The 16,395-nt window shown below is 41.0% G+C and overlaps 1 long non-coding RNA gene and 1 pseudogene across 3 annotated transcripts in view; both read left to right on the forward strand.

Moving 5' to 3' along the window:
* Window positions 1–9,035, forward strand: part of Gm33382 — a 71,729-nt gene extending 62,694 nt beyond the window's left edge. For all 3 annotated transcript variants that reach the window (XR_391377.2, XR_391381.4, XR_882042.1), the window contains 2 exons: window positions 5,478–5,521; window positions 8,680–9,035. This is a non-coding gene — a long non-coding RNA (predicted gene, 33382). The remainder of the gene's footprint in view (window positions 1–5,477; window positions 5,522–8,679) is intronic.
* Window positions 12,431–16,395, forward strand: part of Gm18831 (predicted gene, 18831) — a 44,589-nt pseudogene continuing 40,624 nt past the window's right edge.

A 16,395-nucleotide genomic window follows, 5' to 3' on the forward strand; every position in this document is an offset into this window, starting at 1 on the left:
TGTCTGGGTGACTTGTGTAGTGATGAGTGGGGAATTAAACACCCCACTATTAGTATGTGAGGGTCAATATTTGATATAAGCTGCACTAGTCTTCCTTCCTTCCTTCCTTCCTTCCTTCCTTCCTCCCTCCCTCCCTCACACCCTCCCTCCCTTTCTACCTTCTTCCTTCCCTCCTTTTCTTTTTTCCCTTCCTTCCTTCCTTCCTTCCTTCCTTCTTTCCTTCCTTCCTTCCTTCCTTCCTTTCTTCCTTCCTTCCTTTTACATTTGGATTATGGCTCCTTGTCCCTTCCCTCTTTCAAGTCCCACCCTTAAAGATCTCTCTATCCATCAACTCAGAGAAGGGGAAGCTCCTCCTGTGTACCATGAATCTTGGGGCATCTAATCCCAATAGGACAAAAAGAATCCTCTCTCAATGAGACCTGAGTAGGCAGTCTAGCTAGGGGAAGGATATTCGGTGGCAGGCAAGAGAGTCACAAACAGGCTCTGCTCCAATTGTTAGGGGATCTACATAAAGACCAACTTGTACATCTACTACAAATGTGTATGTAGCCTAAGTCTAGTTCCTGCATGTTCTTTTTTTTTAATTGTTTAGATGCTTTGAGCCCCCATGGGTCCAGGTTATTTAACTTTGTTGGTATTCTTGTGGTGGTTTTGACCCCTCTGGTTCAATCAATTCTATCCTCCACTCTGACACAAGACTCCTGGTGCACCTTCCTATATTTGGATTTGTTCTTTGATTCTGCTACAGTCTGGTGCTGGATGAAGCCTCTCAGGAGACAGTTGTGCTATGCTCTTGCCTGCAAGCATAGTAGAGTATCATTCATAGTATAACTGATTGGCTTTTTTTAATGGGATGGATCTCAATTTGAGTCAGTAATGTTCATCAATTCCCTCAATCTCTGTTCCAATTTAATTCATATATATTTGTATGCAGGGAAAATTTTGGGATGAAGCTTTTGTGGGTAGTTTTATTTCCCAATACCTTCACTGGATTTCCTACCAGGCTATAGGAGGTGGCCACTTCAGTCCCCATATCCCCTGTTGGTAAGTCTCATCTAGGATCACCTCCATAGACTCCCTGAACCTCCTCCATCCCAGGTCTCCAGCTGCTCCCAGAGATGTCCATCAATTGCAGTTCTCACACATAGCCCTCCCCAACACCCTCTCTCCTCACAGCTGATCCCTGTCCACATTCCCACCTCCCCCTCTCTTCTACCCAGTCACCCATCCATCCATCTTTGATGATTATTTTGTTCCCCTTCTGAGTGAGATTCATGGGAATTTTTCTTTGGACGGTATTACTTAGTTTCTTCAGTTCTGTGCATTGGAGCATGGTTGTCCTGTAATATATGAATAATGTCCACTTAACAGTAAGTGCATACCATACATGTTTTTTTATTGTTTTGATTTTTTTCTTTTCATTTCTTTCTTTTATTTTTTCTTTTTTTTTTTGCGGGGGGGATGGGTGTCTGGGTTTCGTCACTGAGGATTTTCTTTCTTTCTTTTTAATTGTGTACTCTATTTTTATTAGATATTTTCTTTATTTACATTTCAAATGTTGGCCCTTTCCTGATTTCCCCTTCCAAAAGCCCCCTATTCCATCCCCACTTCCCCTGCTCTTTAACCTACCCACTCCTGCTTCCCTTTCCTGGAATTCCCCTACACTGGGGCATTGAGCCTTAACAGGACCAAGGGCCTCTCCTCCCATTGATGACCAACAAGGCCATCCTCTGCTACATTTGTGGCTGGAGCCATGGGTCCCTCTGTGTGTACTCCTTTGTTGGTGGTTAAGTTCCTGGGAGCTCTGTGGTTACTGGTTGGTTCATATTGTTGTTCCTCCTATGGGGCTGCAAAACCCTTCAGCTTCTTGGGTCCTATCTCTAGCTCCTCCATTGGGGACCCTGTTCTCAGTCCAGTGGTTGGCTGAGAGCATCCACCTCTATATTTGTTAGGTACTGGCACAGCCTCTCAGGAGACAGCTATATCAGGCTCCTTTCTGCAAGCACTTGTTGGCATCCACAATAGTGTCTGAGTTTGGTGACTGTTTATGGGATCGATCCCCAGGTGGGGCAGTCCATGGATGGTCTTTCCTTCAGTTTCTGCTCTACACATTGTCTCTTTCTCTCTTCACATGGGTATTTTGTTCACCTCTTCTAAGAAGGACTGAACTATCCACATTTTGGTCTTTCTTCTTCTTGAGCTTCATGTAGTCTGTGAATTGCATCTTGGGTATTCTGAGCTTCTGGAATAATATCCACTTATCAGTGAGTGCATACTATTTGTGTTCTTTTGTGATTGGGTTACCTCACTAAGGATGATGTACTCCATTGTGTAAATGTACCATATTTTCTGTATCCATTCCTCTGTTGAGGGACATCTGAGTTCTTTCCAGCTTCTGGCTATTATAAATAAGGCTGCTATGAACATAGTGGAGCATGTGTCCTTATTACACATTGCAGCATCTTCTGGGTGTATGCCTAGGAGTGGTATAGTTGGGGCCTCAGGTAGTAGCATGTCCAGTTTTCTGAGGAACCATCAGAATGATTTCCAGAGTGGTTTTACCAGCGTGCAATCCCACCAGCAATACAGGAGTTTTCTTTCTCCACATCCTCTCCAGCATCTGATGTCACCTGAGTTTTTTATCTTAGCCATTTTGACTGGTGTGAGGTGGAATCTCAGGGTTGTTTTAATTTGCATTTCCCTGATCACTAAGGGCTTTAAACATTTCTTTAAGTGTCTCTGAGCCATTTGTGATTTCTGTCGTGAATTCTCTGTTTAGTTCTATACCCCATTTTTTTATTGGGTTGTTTGGTTTTTTGGAGGGATTAGATTCTTGAATTCCTTATATATTTTGAATATTAACCCTCTATCAGATATGAGAATAGTGAAGATTTTCCCCCAATCTATAAGTTGCCAATTTGTCCTATTAACTATGTCCTTTGCCTCACAGAAGCAATCAGTATCATGATTTCCCATGTATCAATTCTTGATCTTAGAGCATGAGCCATTGGAGTTGTGTCTAGGAAATTTCCCACTGTGCCAATGACTTTGAGCTTCTTTCCCACTTCCTCTTTTATTAGATTCAGTGTATCTGGTTTTATGTTGAGGTCCTTGATCCTTGGACTTCAGCTTTGTACAAGGTGACAAATATGGCTCTATTTTTATTTTTCTGCATACCAACTGCCAGTTATATGAGCACCATTTATTTAAGATGCTTTCTTTTTACAATTGTATTTTTTTGCTTTTTTTCAAAGATCAAGTGTCCATAGGTGTGTAATTTTATTTCTGAGTCTTTCAATTCTCTTTTCTTGATCAACCTGCCTGTCTCTGTCCCAATACCATTCAATTTTTATCACTATTTCTCTGTAGCACATCTTGAGGTCAGGAAGGGTGATTACCTTAGAAGTTCTTTAATTGTTTTCAAAATCATGATTTTTTTTATTTTTTTCCATATGAAATTGAGAATTGGTCTTTCCATGCCTTTGAAGAGTCGTGTTGGGATTTTGATGGGGATTGTGTAGAATCTGTAGATTGCTTTTGGTAGTAAGTTCATTTTTACTATGTTAATCCTAGCAACCCATGAGCATGGGAGATCTCTCCATCTTCTGAGGACTCTTCAATTTCTTTCTTGAGAGACTTGACGTTCTTGTCATAAAAATCTTTCACTTGTATTGTTAGAGTTACCCCAAGATGTTTTATATGTTATTTGTGACTATTGTGAAGAGTGTTGTTTCCCTATTTTCTTTCTTCACCCATTTATCATTTGTACAAAGGAAGGCTAGTGATTTGTTTGAGTTAATTTTATATCCAGTCACTTTGATGACATTGTTTGTCAGCTGGATAAATTCTCTGGTAGAATTATTGGGATCACTTATGTATATTATCATATCATCTGTATGGCTGTTCTTAGAAAGGTCTGTCAAAGCCTTAATTGCAGGCAAAAAGTGTGAAGAGTGTCTTGGACACTACTTAATCTCAACTGCAGGTCAAAGCAATGCCAAGTTACATGTACTCATAGGGAAGATTTGTTGATCCCATCAGTTGAGAGGCAGAGGCCAGACTGGTATGCATTGTGATTTCAAGGCCAGTCTGGAGTACATAGCTGATCTTATCCTAACAGCAACAATAACAAAACAAACAAACAAACAAACAAATCCCTGTTTTCTTTTGCTTCTCTGAGTACATGTTTGACTGAGAAATAAACCAAGGTAGTTACCATTTTTATATGCACAATCTATTTCTTCCTTGAACTGAAGATTGAATCTGTACTTTATTTATTTAGAAAACAGCCCCACATGCTTAGCATCAAAGTTGAATATCTTTCTGCAACAATACACATGCAGTAGTTACTCATTACTTTCCAAGCAGTTGATTTAAAATAACACATATACACACTCATACGTGTATGTATGTGTGTGTGTGTGTGTTTGTGTGTGTGTGTGATTAATATTTTAAGCTATTTTAAATAGTATTTACTTCTAGTTATGTACTTAATAGAGTTGAAGCTAAGTTATGCAAAGGCACTTGTTGTGTGATAAAAGGGCATTGCAAGGGTGTGAATCACCAGATCAGAGGCTTAATCTTTGCTGTGTCTCCTCTCTCCCCTAATACTGCTCTAGTTCTTGATTGCCCTTCCAGGCACAGGTCTTTTCTTCTCAAATACTGAAACTTTGGATTTGTGACTCTGCATCTCAGCAGCTATTTACATGGGGAGAAGGTGAAAAGCCAGGTAGCAGAGGGAAATAGGCCCTTAATTCACAGCAGTTACCAGGGCAGGTAGTGGATCATTCCAATCAATGATATGGTCCCTCCTCTTCTAGTGCCTCTGTGAGAGGTCCCTGAGGAAGACACTTAGATTTGATCCTGGCATCTATTCCTAGCTAAGACACTGAATTGGCCAATTCAGACTCTGGGCTTTGATTTCTTTTGAACTGAGTCAGTTTCCTGAAAGTTGTCTTAGGATCCCTGATTCATTTCACAAACCAGCTTCCAGGTCCCTTTACTCTGTATTTTCATTTTGGCTTAATTCTGGCGTCTCTCATCCCAGTTACCCTTCATTGTAGGCCAGCTTCTGGAGAGCTCCAGGACTCACTCATTCTTTTCCCTTTCTTAACCTTGTTTGGCAGCTTTCACCCACAAGAAATTTTTCTTATTTAAATTTCCACTGGGGGAAAATCACTTATGCTCTGTAGGCAGGCGGGCCCCTAAAAGATGGCACCAGCCTCCAGTACACCTTCTCCATCAACATTGCTACTGCGCAGGCGCTAGCCCGAATCTGGCAACAACCCCTCCCAAGCGGGCGCATACAAATCAAAGTGCTGACAGACTGATCAATCACAGGAGGACACATAGCTCTCCCCAGTGCTGGGGTGTATATAAGCAATCCTCCCTGGGTTTCCGGAGTTCCCGTAGCATCAAGGCATTCCAGGAATAAAGCTGTTGAGAAGAATCAGACCATGTTGTGTTTTTCCTTGCAGGACACGGTGGGCGCAACAAATGCTGGGCTAATATCCACTTATCAGTGAGTACATATTATTTGAGTTCTTTTGTGATTGTGTTACCTCACTCAGGATGATGTCCTCCAGGTCCAATCATTTGCCTAGGAATTTCATAAATTCATTCTTTTTAATAGCTGAGTAGTATTCCATTGTGTAAATATACCACATTTTCCGTATCCATTCCTCTGTTGAGGGGCATCTGGGTTCTTTCCAGCTTCTGGCTATTATAAATAAGGCCGCTATGAACATAGTGGAGCATGTGTCCTTCTTACCGGTTGGGACATCTTCTGGATATATGCCCAGGAGAGGTATTGCAGGATCTTCCGGTAGTACTATGTCCAGTTTTCTGAGGAACTGCCAGACTGATTTCCAGAGTGGTTGTACAAGCTTGAAATCCCACCAAAAATGGAGGAGTGTTCCTCTTTCTCCACATCCTCGCCAGAATCTGCTGTCACCTGAATTTTTGATCTTAGCCATTCTGACTGGTGTGACATGGAATTTCAAGGTTGTTTTGATTTGCATTTCCATGATGATTAAGGATGTTGAACATTTTTTCAGGTGCTTCTCTGCCATTCGGTATTCCTCAGGTGAGAATTCTTTGTTTAGCTCTGAGCCCCATCTTTTAAGTGGGTTGTTTGATTTTCTGGAGTCCATCCTCTTCAGTTCTTTATATATATATATTGGATATTAGTCCCCTCTCTGATTTAAGATAGGTAAAGATCCTTTCCCAATCTGTTGGTGGCCTTTTTGTCTTATTGACGGTGTCTTTTGCCTTACAGAAGCTTTGCAGTTTCATGAGGTCCCATTTGTCAATTCTCAATCTTACAGCACAAGCCATTGCTGTTCTATTCAGGAATTTTTCCCCTGTGCCCATATCTTCAAGGCTTTTCCCAACTTGCTCCTCTATAACCCATAATTAGCCTCCAAACGATGACACCATTGCATACACTAGCAAGCGTTTGTTGCAAGGACTGTGATATAGCAGTCTCTTGTGAGACTAGGCCGGGGCCTAACAAACACAGAAGTGGATGTTCACAGTCAACTATTGGATGGATCACAGGGCCCCCAATGGAGGAGCTAGAGAAAGTATACAAGGAGCTAAAGAGATCTGCAACCCTGTAGGTGCAACATTATGAACTAACCAGTAACCCCGGAGCTCTTGACTCTAGCTGCATATGTATCAAAAGATGGCCTAGTTGGCCATCACTGGAAAGAGAGGCCCACTGGACAGGCAAACTTTATATGCCCCAGTAGAGGGGAATTCCAGGGCCAAAAAATGGGAATGGGGGGGGAAGGAGAGTGGGGGGAAGGGTGTGGGAGACTTTTGGGATAGTATTGGAAATGTAATTGAGGAAAATACGTAAAAGAAAAAAAAAGGTAGAAAGGTGTTTAGAAAAGGCCAAGCTGTATAGATGGAAAGGAGGAGATGACATCCTCCTATGTGTTTTGAAGACATTCCTCAACCAACAGGAGTGTTGTGGCAGTCAGGTCCCCTATTGTGGATTTATTCTCATGTGTCTCCCAATAAAACCCTTGAATATTATCCCATTGCTGTAGCTCAATTAGCGATTTTGGGCATTAAATCGTGTATTCAACATTTTGGAGCACCCCCTCAGAAAATCATTACACCTTATAATGCTAATCAAATACAGATCCTAAGTTCTTTGATAGATGATTGGGACCTATTGTGCTGTAGTTTTGATGGAGAATTAGATAATCATTATCCCAAAGATCCTTTGCTACAATTTTTTAGTGAACATCCAGTGATTTTCCCCAAAGTCACAGCATCTAAACCCATATCAGTTGCATTGGATATTTATACAGATGGTTCTAAAACAGGTGTTGGTGCCTATGTAGTTAATTCTCAAAAACAACCTTTTCATTACAATCCTGGCACACCACAACTTCCTGAATGTAAAATTGTGTTGGAACTATTCAAAGCTTTTAAGGAATCTTTTAATCTAGTCTCTGATTTGGCTTATGTAGTAAATGCAGTGCGTGCATTAGAAATTGCAGGACCCATTAGACCTACCAGCCCTGTGTGCACCATCTTATTAGAGTTACAAAAATTGATTTGGAAAAGAACACATAAATTCTTTATTCAACATATTCGAGCTCACTCTGCCTTGCCAGGCCCTATGGCAGAAAGAAATGCCTTAGTGGACGCTAGCACTCGCATGGAATTTATTTTTCATGCCACCCTACTGGAGCTTGCAAAAGATTTTCACCGATTGTATCATGTTCCTGCTGCCACACTTCAGCAGAAATTTGATATCTCTCGAGCCTTAGCACGAGATGTGATGTTACAGTGCCCACAGTGTGTATAATTTCACCACCCTCCTCATGTTGGTGTTAACCCTCATGGATTGCTTCCTTCAAAACTGTGGCAAATGGATGTTACTCATGTCTCAGCATTTGGAAGATTAAAATATGTTCATGTTTCAATTGACACCTGTTCAGGTGTCGTTTTTGCCTCCCCCATGCCCGGTGAGAAATCCCACAATGTGGTTGGCCATTGCCTAGAAGCCTGGGCAGCTTGGCGAAGGTCAGATAGTTTAAAAACTGATAATGGCCCCGCATATACATCAAAAAAATTCCAAACCTTTTGTAAAATAATGCAGGTTAGTCACTCTACTGGCCTTCCCTACAATCCAGAGGACCAAAGCATTGTGGAAAGAGCACATCGAACCTTAAAAGAACTCTTACAAAAACAAAAAGGGGGAATCGCCAATGGCCGGCCACCCAAAGAACAATTATCTTCAGCACTCTTTACTTTAAATTTTTTAATTCTGGACAAACATGGTCATTCGGCTGCAGATAGGCATGCCATCACCTCGCCTATCCTTAAACAGGATGTCAAATGGAAAGATGTCCTAACTGGAAAATGGTATGGCCCAGATCCCGTTGTTTCGAGATCCAGGGAGCTGTTTGTGTTTTGCCACAAGGTCAAGAACACCCGATTTGGGTACCAGAGAGGCTGACGCGAAAATTGCTCCCCCTGACAAAGATATAGATTGTAATAGTTCCGGAAGGACATGTTTTTTTAGCAGAGTGTTGGCAGGGTATGCTGCTGTGCTTATGAAACTTCCCACCTTTGTGCCTATAGTAGATTTTGAAATGTTTGCCACCTATGCCCATTAGGTGCCCGTTGTATAAAGTTGTACAAGATAATTTCTCTCAGTCTCTTGAACAGATTCGCCTCTTATCTGAGTAGGAAATTGGTCGGCTAAAGTGGAGCAGTTGTCCAGAAAGCTGCTCTTCCAGATTGCCAAACTCAACAGCACTCGACTGGACCCCATCACCTTGGGGGACGTCACCTCCTGGATCACCAATGCCTTCTCATTTTTTAAGGAATGGGTGGGAATGTTGGCCTGGGGGGCAGTGGTACTCCTGGGTTGTGTCTTTTGTATCTGGCTATTGTGTAGATTCAAACGAGAGCATGCTCAGTATAAGGCAGTGGCGTACCAAGCATTGATGGCACATCTCCCAATGTTTGGCTGGCCTCTTTAAAAAATTAAGAGTTTGCCCTCGGTCATCTGGCAGTTGTAGTCACACAGATCCATGGTATCCAGTGACAGGCAACTTTCCTTATGCACAGACCGACCTAAGACATGGGGCCTGGAGGTGATAGGGTAACCCTAGGATGGGCAAGGCTGTGACATGAAAGGATCGACCTAAGACAGGAGCCGTGGCCGTTGGACAGACATGCCCAGACCTAGTTCAGCATCATATTATTAAACAAAAAAGGGGGAGATGTAGGCAGCCAGGCACCTAAAAGATGGCGCCAGCCTCCAGTACACCGTCGCCGTAAACAATGCCACTGCGCAGGCGCTAGCCGAATCTGGAGCCAACCCCTCCCAAAAGGGTGCATACAAATCAAAGTGCCGGCAGACTGACCAATCCCAGGAGGACACATAGCTCTCCCCAGTGCCAGGGTGTATATAAGCAATCCTCCCTGGGTTTCCAGAGTTCCTGTAACATCAAGGCATTCAAGAAATAAAGCTGTTGAGAAGAATCCGACCATGTTGCCTTTTTCCTTGCTGGACGAGATGGGCGCAACAATGCTCGAGTAACAACATAAAAACAGTACATAGACTTACTCTAGCCAGCCTCAGTGGAACACAACCAGATTTCAGATATGGTACCTGGGAGTCATGCTATCAAGACACCCTAGATGTGTGTGTTTCTGACAGCACATGCACCTTAGGGTTAGCTTCAGAGCTGAAGGAGGGTGGGCTATGCAGGCCTGCACTCTGTCGAGTGGCAACTGTTTTCTGAGGCCCCTTTACTTTACAGGTCAGGATTAATGAAGTATAAGGAGGAGGCAAGCTGGCATAGAGAAGACAAGAGGGAGATTGGGGACTAGGGAGGGCACAAGTGGGCCCGTGATATTGGCAGTAATGGCTGTAGGATTCCTTTTGCATTCTGGGTTTGTTTATTTTTGTTTGTTATGATTTTGTTTTTGCATAAGGGGCTCACTGGGTGGCCCTGTCTGGCCTAGAGTTCATTCCTGAGATTATTAGTCAAATCCTTTATGATGGACCAGGATTTACTTCTATTTCTGCTACTAAGTACTTTTATGACCTCATTTAAGGCTTTCTTTCTTATGAGTAAAAAAGTATGTAGGTTTAGCTGGTGTAGAAGCCAGAAGGTAGAGATGGGTAATTAGTATAATAAATTTTAAAACTTGTATTTTATTATGCTGAAGGTCATTACACAAGGTTCCTACCCTAAATTCCTAACTGCAGTACTAGTTGTACTTCCTGAAGGATCCTAACAATGTGATTTATCTTAGCTGAAGGTACTAGTTGTACCTCCTGAAGGATCCTAACTCATGTGATTTATCTTAGCTGAAGGTCAGGTCCAGTCTCTAATAGAAGGGTTGAAATCTTGGGGGGAAACACTCCAGATGCAGTGCAGATCAAGGTGGCATCTTTCCAGCTTTGTAGAGCAGAACACATTTTGGTCTCTATTTATAAACTTTCCAGTGGGCATCCTGGAGTTCTAGGACTGTGTCTGGTTATCTCCAGTGATGTTTCTGGGTTCTGGTTATCAGATGTAGCCTTGGGTGTTGTGGAGTTCCTTGACTAAGCTGTTCTACGTTTTTTTAAAATTTTTTTTAAACTATGTTCATTACAGCTGACTCTGATGGTCTTGGAGTCTTTGGGATTTTTTCTTTGTTTTGTTTTGTTTTTTGTTTTTTTGATTTTTTGATTTATTTTTTCACTCTGAAGACAGTCTCCCTATGTCTCCCAGATACTTGCTATGAAGTCTAGGGTGAGCTTGAAAGTGTAACATTCATGTCTGAGCTTCTGGAGCATTGGCATTTATAGTCTCTCTTATTGCATCCAATCCAGAAAGCACTCTAGGCATTTGGAACATTGAGTTCTATCACTGTGATAAAAGACAAAAATGATTCCTGTGCTTGAAGGTCTGGGAGAGAAAGGCCCAGCCCAGTCAGAAGCTAAGTCTATTTCACTTATTAGGAGTCTCTTAATTGTCTCTCTTCAAATATGTAGCATGACCTTGGTTATCTGCCAGTGTTTCCTGTGAATCTCAGATTACAGTATGATGGTGGGTTCCTCAGAGCAACAGTGATACGACAGGTGCCTGATAACTGAAATTTTGCTTTTACGGAGGATACACTCACTTGTCAGCTTCAGAAAGCAGTGTATGAATTGTGATTCTTGTTTGCTAGAAAAGTACTGAGAACAATATTTGACACAGAGGGACTTAGCAAATGAAGTATATGTTGTTGCATTTGGTAAATTAAGTTTATCACATGGACAATAGAATGCATAATATAACCTCAGCACTCAGGAGGATAGAAAGCCTGAGGCCCTCTTAGCATACACATCAAGACCCTATCTGAAAAAGCTGACAAAGAAAAGGTTCAAATTTTTTGATTCTTGGCATCTGTTAAGAGAGTTATCTTGGAGAAGGTTCCCCCAGAATCTACATATTTTAATTTATTTTTTATGTTCATTGATGTTCTGGCTTCATGTGTGATGCTTGTGTAAGATGTCACAAGCCCTAGACCTTGATTAACAGATGTGAATTGTCATGTAGGTGCTGGGAAATTAACTTTGGTTCTCTGAAAGAGGAGCCAGAGGTCTTTAACCATTGACTCATATCTCCAGCTCCAGGAATCTACATGTTTTTTTAAAAAGATTTTAAAAGTGTGTAAGTGTAAGTGTATGTGTGTGTGTGTGTGTGTGTGTATGTGTGTGTGTGTGTAAGTATCCATAGAGGGCAGAAGAGAACTCCATTGGATCTGAAGTTACAGGTTTGGAGCCACCCAGTGTGGGAGCTGGAGACTCTGGAAAAGCAACCAGTGCTCTTGATCCCTGAAACATCTCCCTAAACCCCAGAACCTGTATTTTTTTTTGAGTTTCTATTTTTCATTCTAAATCTCTCTTAAAGTTTTCATGCCCAAAGTTGGCAAATGATAGAAGTTTATACATACACACATTTATATATATACATCTTTTAAGTTTAGAGCTCAAACTTAATTGTTAAACTCTCTGTTAAAAAGAGGTTAAATGGCAAGAATACATATATAAGAATCAGGAAAAAATGAAATAACCCTAATGTATAACTTTTGCTTTTATGAACTACAACATTTTTGAAGCAAATCTCCTTGTTAAAGCTACTACAGCCTCATATGCTTACAAGGAAAGATCATATATACTCTGTGGAATGACAAACTAGTTAAGAGTTTATTAGGAACAGTCAATATCCAGTGGTTCAAATTCAGGTTAAAGGCATCCAGTTTACAGGATCATTAGAATCTGAAGCAAAGTCCTTCAGCTGTATGCCTTTAAACTGCTACACAAACGCATCACAGCAATGTTCAGGTTGTAGCTGAAAATTTTCCAGTGCACTGCTGGGGCTTGAACTCTATGCATTTTAGGTAAGCACACTAAAGTCAATTCATTGTTGAGGCTACTGCCAAGAACATGGTCTGCTTGAAAACAGAATATATCACTGATTATCTCATGTTGGAATCCCCTTTTTGTTCAGATAATTACCGTGTATCTGAAGCTGCTTTATTTCATAATTAGGAAGGTGGGCCTGGATTACCACAGAAGAGGAAAACTCCTGCAGAAAATGTTGTCAGAACCTGTATTCTTAAGGGATGTTCTCAGGTGAGGTGTTCTGATATAAGTGGTGTCCACTTACAGGTTAGATAGTCTTAGTTTTTAAGATGGTTATAGAAATATTAGTAAAAAAGAAACCCAAGTATATACAGAAAACATGCAAATATATTGAAAGTTTTACAAATGGATGGGGAAACATCTTTTTGCTTACTTCAAAAATTATTTGATGAAAATGGCATCTTAATTTTTTCCATGTTATAGCAATCTACGGTAAACTTCACAACTTGGAAATGCATTTTTCCATGAGTGAATCTATGAAAGTTGTTTCAGAATTTAAAGTTCAGTGACACGGTGGTTACTCAACCTACCTTTGGCAACTTGTTATGGAAAACTTGAAGGAGGACTGGCGAGATGGCTCAGCAGATAAAGCTGTTTGCCACCCAAATCTTACCTGTATTCCATCATCAAATTTAACTGTGACACAGAAGGACTAACTTCAGAGAGTTGACATCTGAACTTCCCACTCATGCTGTGGGTTTTGTGTGCCAACACTCACACACATAGCTGCCTACTTCAGTCAATGCCAGTGTGCCTTTAGAGCTAACATCTTGCTACATTTGTGAAGGTTTCTTTTGTTTGCTGCTTTGAAGTCTTCAAGCTGTCTTATGGAAGACTGAAGAGCATTTTCTTACAGAAATTCAAGAATAAGCTTCAGTCATTAAACAATGAGTCTCTGAAAATCAGGACATGATTTGAATTAGGTACTTTCTCTTATGCCTTTTACAGTTATGTGTGTTTGTTGGCCTCTGCCACATCCACTGTCATCAGGTCTGACTGCAAGCACATTCACCAATTATTTTACATAGGGTGTCTATGTCACTAATTGAACACCATGACCAAAAGTAACCTGGGAAGAAAAAGGTTTATTGATTACTCTTAAATATCCTGAGTCACAGTCCATTGAGGGAAACCAAGGCAAGGACTCAAAATGGGAAGCGATCTGGAGGCAGGACCTGATGCAGAGGCCATGGATGAGTGATGTACACTGGTTCCTCAGCTTATTTTTTAAAACGATTTATGCATGTATTTTATATATGTGGATGCCTTTTTATTTTTTATTAGATATTTTCTTCATTTACATTACAAATGTTATCCCCAAAGCCCCCTATACCCTCCCCAGGCCCTGCTCCTCAACCCACCGACTCCTGCTTCCTGGCCCTGGTGAATGCCTTTTTTAAATGCACATCATAAAATGAAATCAGATCCCATTATAGATGGTTGTGAGCCACAATTTGGTTTCTGGGAATTGAACTCAGGACCTTTGGATGAATAGCCAGTGCTCTTAACCAATGAGCCATCTCTCCAGCCACACTCCACCAGTTTTCTTAGGGGCTCTAGGTCCATCAGCCTAGGAATGGCACCATGTAGAATGGAATGGGTCCTCCCATCTCAACGACTTATTAAGAAAATGCCCTGAAGTTTTGCTTTCAGCCTGATTTTCTGGAGGCATTTTCTCAATTGAGATTCCCTGGGCTCAGATATCTTTAGCTTGTTTCAAAGCTAAAGTTGACACAAAACTAGACAGCATACATTGAACACTCTCTACAGCCTTTTAGTTTCTTTCTTGCTGCACAATACCTGGCAGAAAAAAGGAGGGGAGGCTTGTTTGCATTCATGTTCAGAGATCTGTCGTGTATCACAGCAGGACAGGCATTGTGGAATGGCACAGTTAATAGCAGTGTGGTGTAGCAGTGGCTTCTCAGGTCATGGCTGACCTGGAAAGAGAAAGGCCAGAACCACTTCTAGACTATAACCTTAAAGGACACTTCTAATTATCCACTTCTGCTAGGAAGGCTGTGTTTCCTGAGGGTTATGTAGCCTTCCCAATTACTACCACCAGCTAAAAACAAGTGATCAATGGCACTAATTGAGTCAAGAAATGGCAAACACTGTCAAGTTTGGAGAAAACTCTTCTGTATCACTGGTAAGGATATAAGATTTTACATCGTGTATAGTAGTTGTCACAGGCCCCAGAACTTAGCAAAACTGAGACCATGCTGGAAACACCATGCTGACCTTAGAATCCAGCATGTAGACCCCTACACTTGTGAAAAATGGCAACAAAGGCTTAACCGTCAAACACCTAGGACATAGTTCCTGGATCCAGGAAAAGCCCCTAAATATATTAGCCTTGCCTTTTTACTTTGCATCTTGATAACTCTTACTGATAACTGAAATGTGTCAGCTCAAGATATAGTTTTTGTGCTTAAAACTCCAAAGTCAGGCTAGAAAGATGGCTCAGTGGTTAAGAGCACAAGATGATCTTCCTGAGGTCCTGAGTTCATTTCCCAGCAAAATCATGGAGGCTCAAAACCATCTATAATAGAATTTGATACCTTCCTCTGGCATGCAGATGTACATGCAGATAGCATACTCACATACATAAAATAAATAAATCCTTAAAGAATTGTCCAAAGTAGTGAGACTCACACTACATGATTTCCACAAGTTCCTGATGGAGCTGCTGACCAGAAGTACAGACTTTCTATTGACCTTTAAAAGTATCCATGAAATCAGGGCCTGGTGGTGCACTCCTTTAATCCCAGCACTCGGGAGGCAGAGGCAGGCGGATTTCTGAGTTCCAGGCAGGCCTGGTCTACAAAGTGAGTTCCAGAACAGCCAGGGCTATACAGAGAAACTCTGTCACAAACAGCAAAAAATAAATAAAAGTGTGAGTGGTTGCTACAATTACTACACAACAGAAACACAGTGGAGGGGAGGCTCTTCAAAAAATTAAAAATGAATCTAACATATGGCCCAGGTAATACCACCCCTGGGTATTTACAAAAAGGAATTCAATTCACTATATTAGAGACATATTTGCCTGTCAGTGTTGATTGTAGCACACTTGTACATGGCTCTCACTTTGCGTAGCCAGAATATCTAGTTAGAGTTCCCTAGAGGAACAAAATTGATACAATGAATATCTATGGAGAATAGATCTATCTATCTATCTATCTATCTATCTATCTATCTATCTATCTATCTATCTACCTACCTACCTACCTACTTACCTACCTACCTACCTACCTACCAACCTACCTGTCTGTCTGTCTGTCTATCTATCTATCTATCTATCTATCTATCTATCTATCTATCTATCTATCTATCTATCTGAATGCCTTGCAGGCTCTGGTCTTGTATTACAGTAATAGTACAATAATGGCTGTCCAACATCAGTTCTGTAGTTATTCAATTCTTGTGGCTATTTGAGCTGGTCTTCAGTATACATTGTCTGAAATCCTGAAGAATGAGGCTGTAATGCCAGTAGAGGAATGAACTGGAAAGCAAGTGCAAGGACAAGCAAGCAAAGAACCAAATGCTTCCTAATCCACATTCTTTATATAGACTGACACAAGGAGGTTTGGCCAAATTAAAGGTAGATCGTCCCACCAAAGAAGATCCAGATTAATGTTCAGTATGTGTTCTTCAAATAAGGTAATAACTTTTAATTAAGAAAACCCCTCACAGGTGTACCCAATAAATTGAGTTTTAATTAATTACAATTGTAGTCAGGTTAAGACCAAAAACAGCTATTAATGTAGTCCATAGCAGCTACATTAGGGAAATAGCCTTAGTGTCAACAACAAAGAAGAGTATAAAGGAAATGTGATGTGTAAACACAATGGGAAATTTATTCATAAAAATGAAATTATGTTGTCGACAGGAAAACAATTTAGTGGAGACTATCATGCCTTAACCAGGCTCAGTAAATTATATTTTCTTCCATGTATGTG

This window comes from Mus musculus, chromosome 7 (assembly GCF_000001635.26).
Source record: "Mus musculus strain C57BL/6J chromosome 7, GRCm38.p6 C57BL/6J".
Classification (NCBI taxonomy): Eukaryota; Metazoa; Chordata; class Mammalia; order Rodentia; family Muridae; genus Mus; species Mus musculus.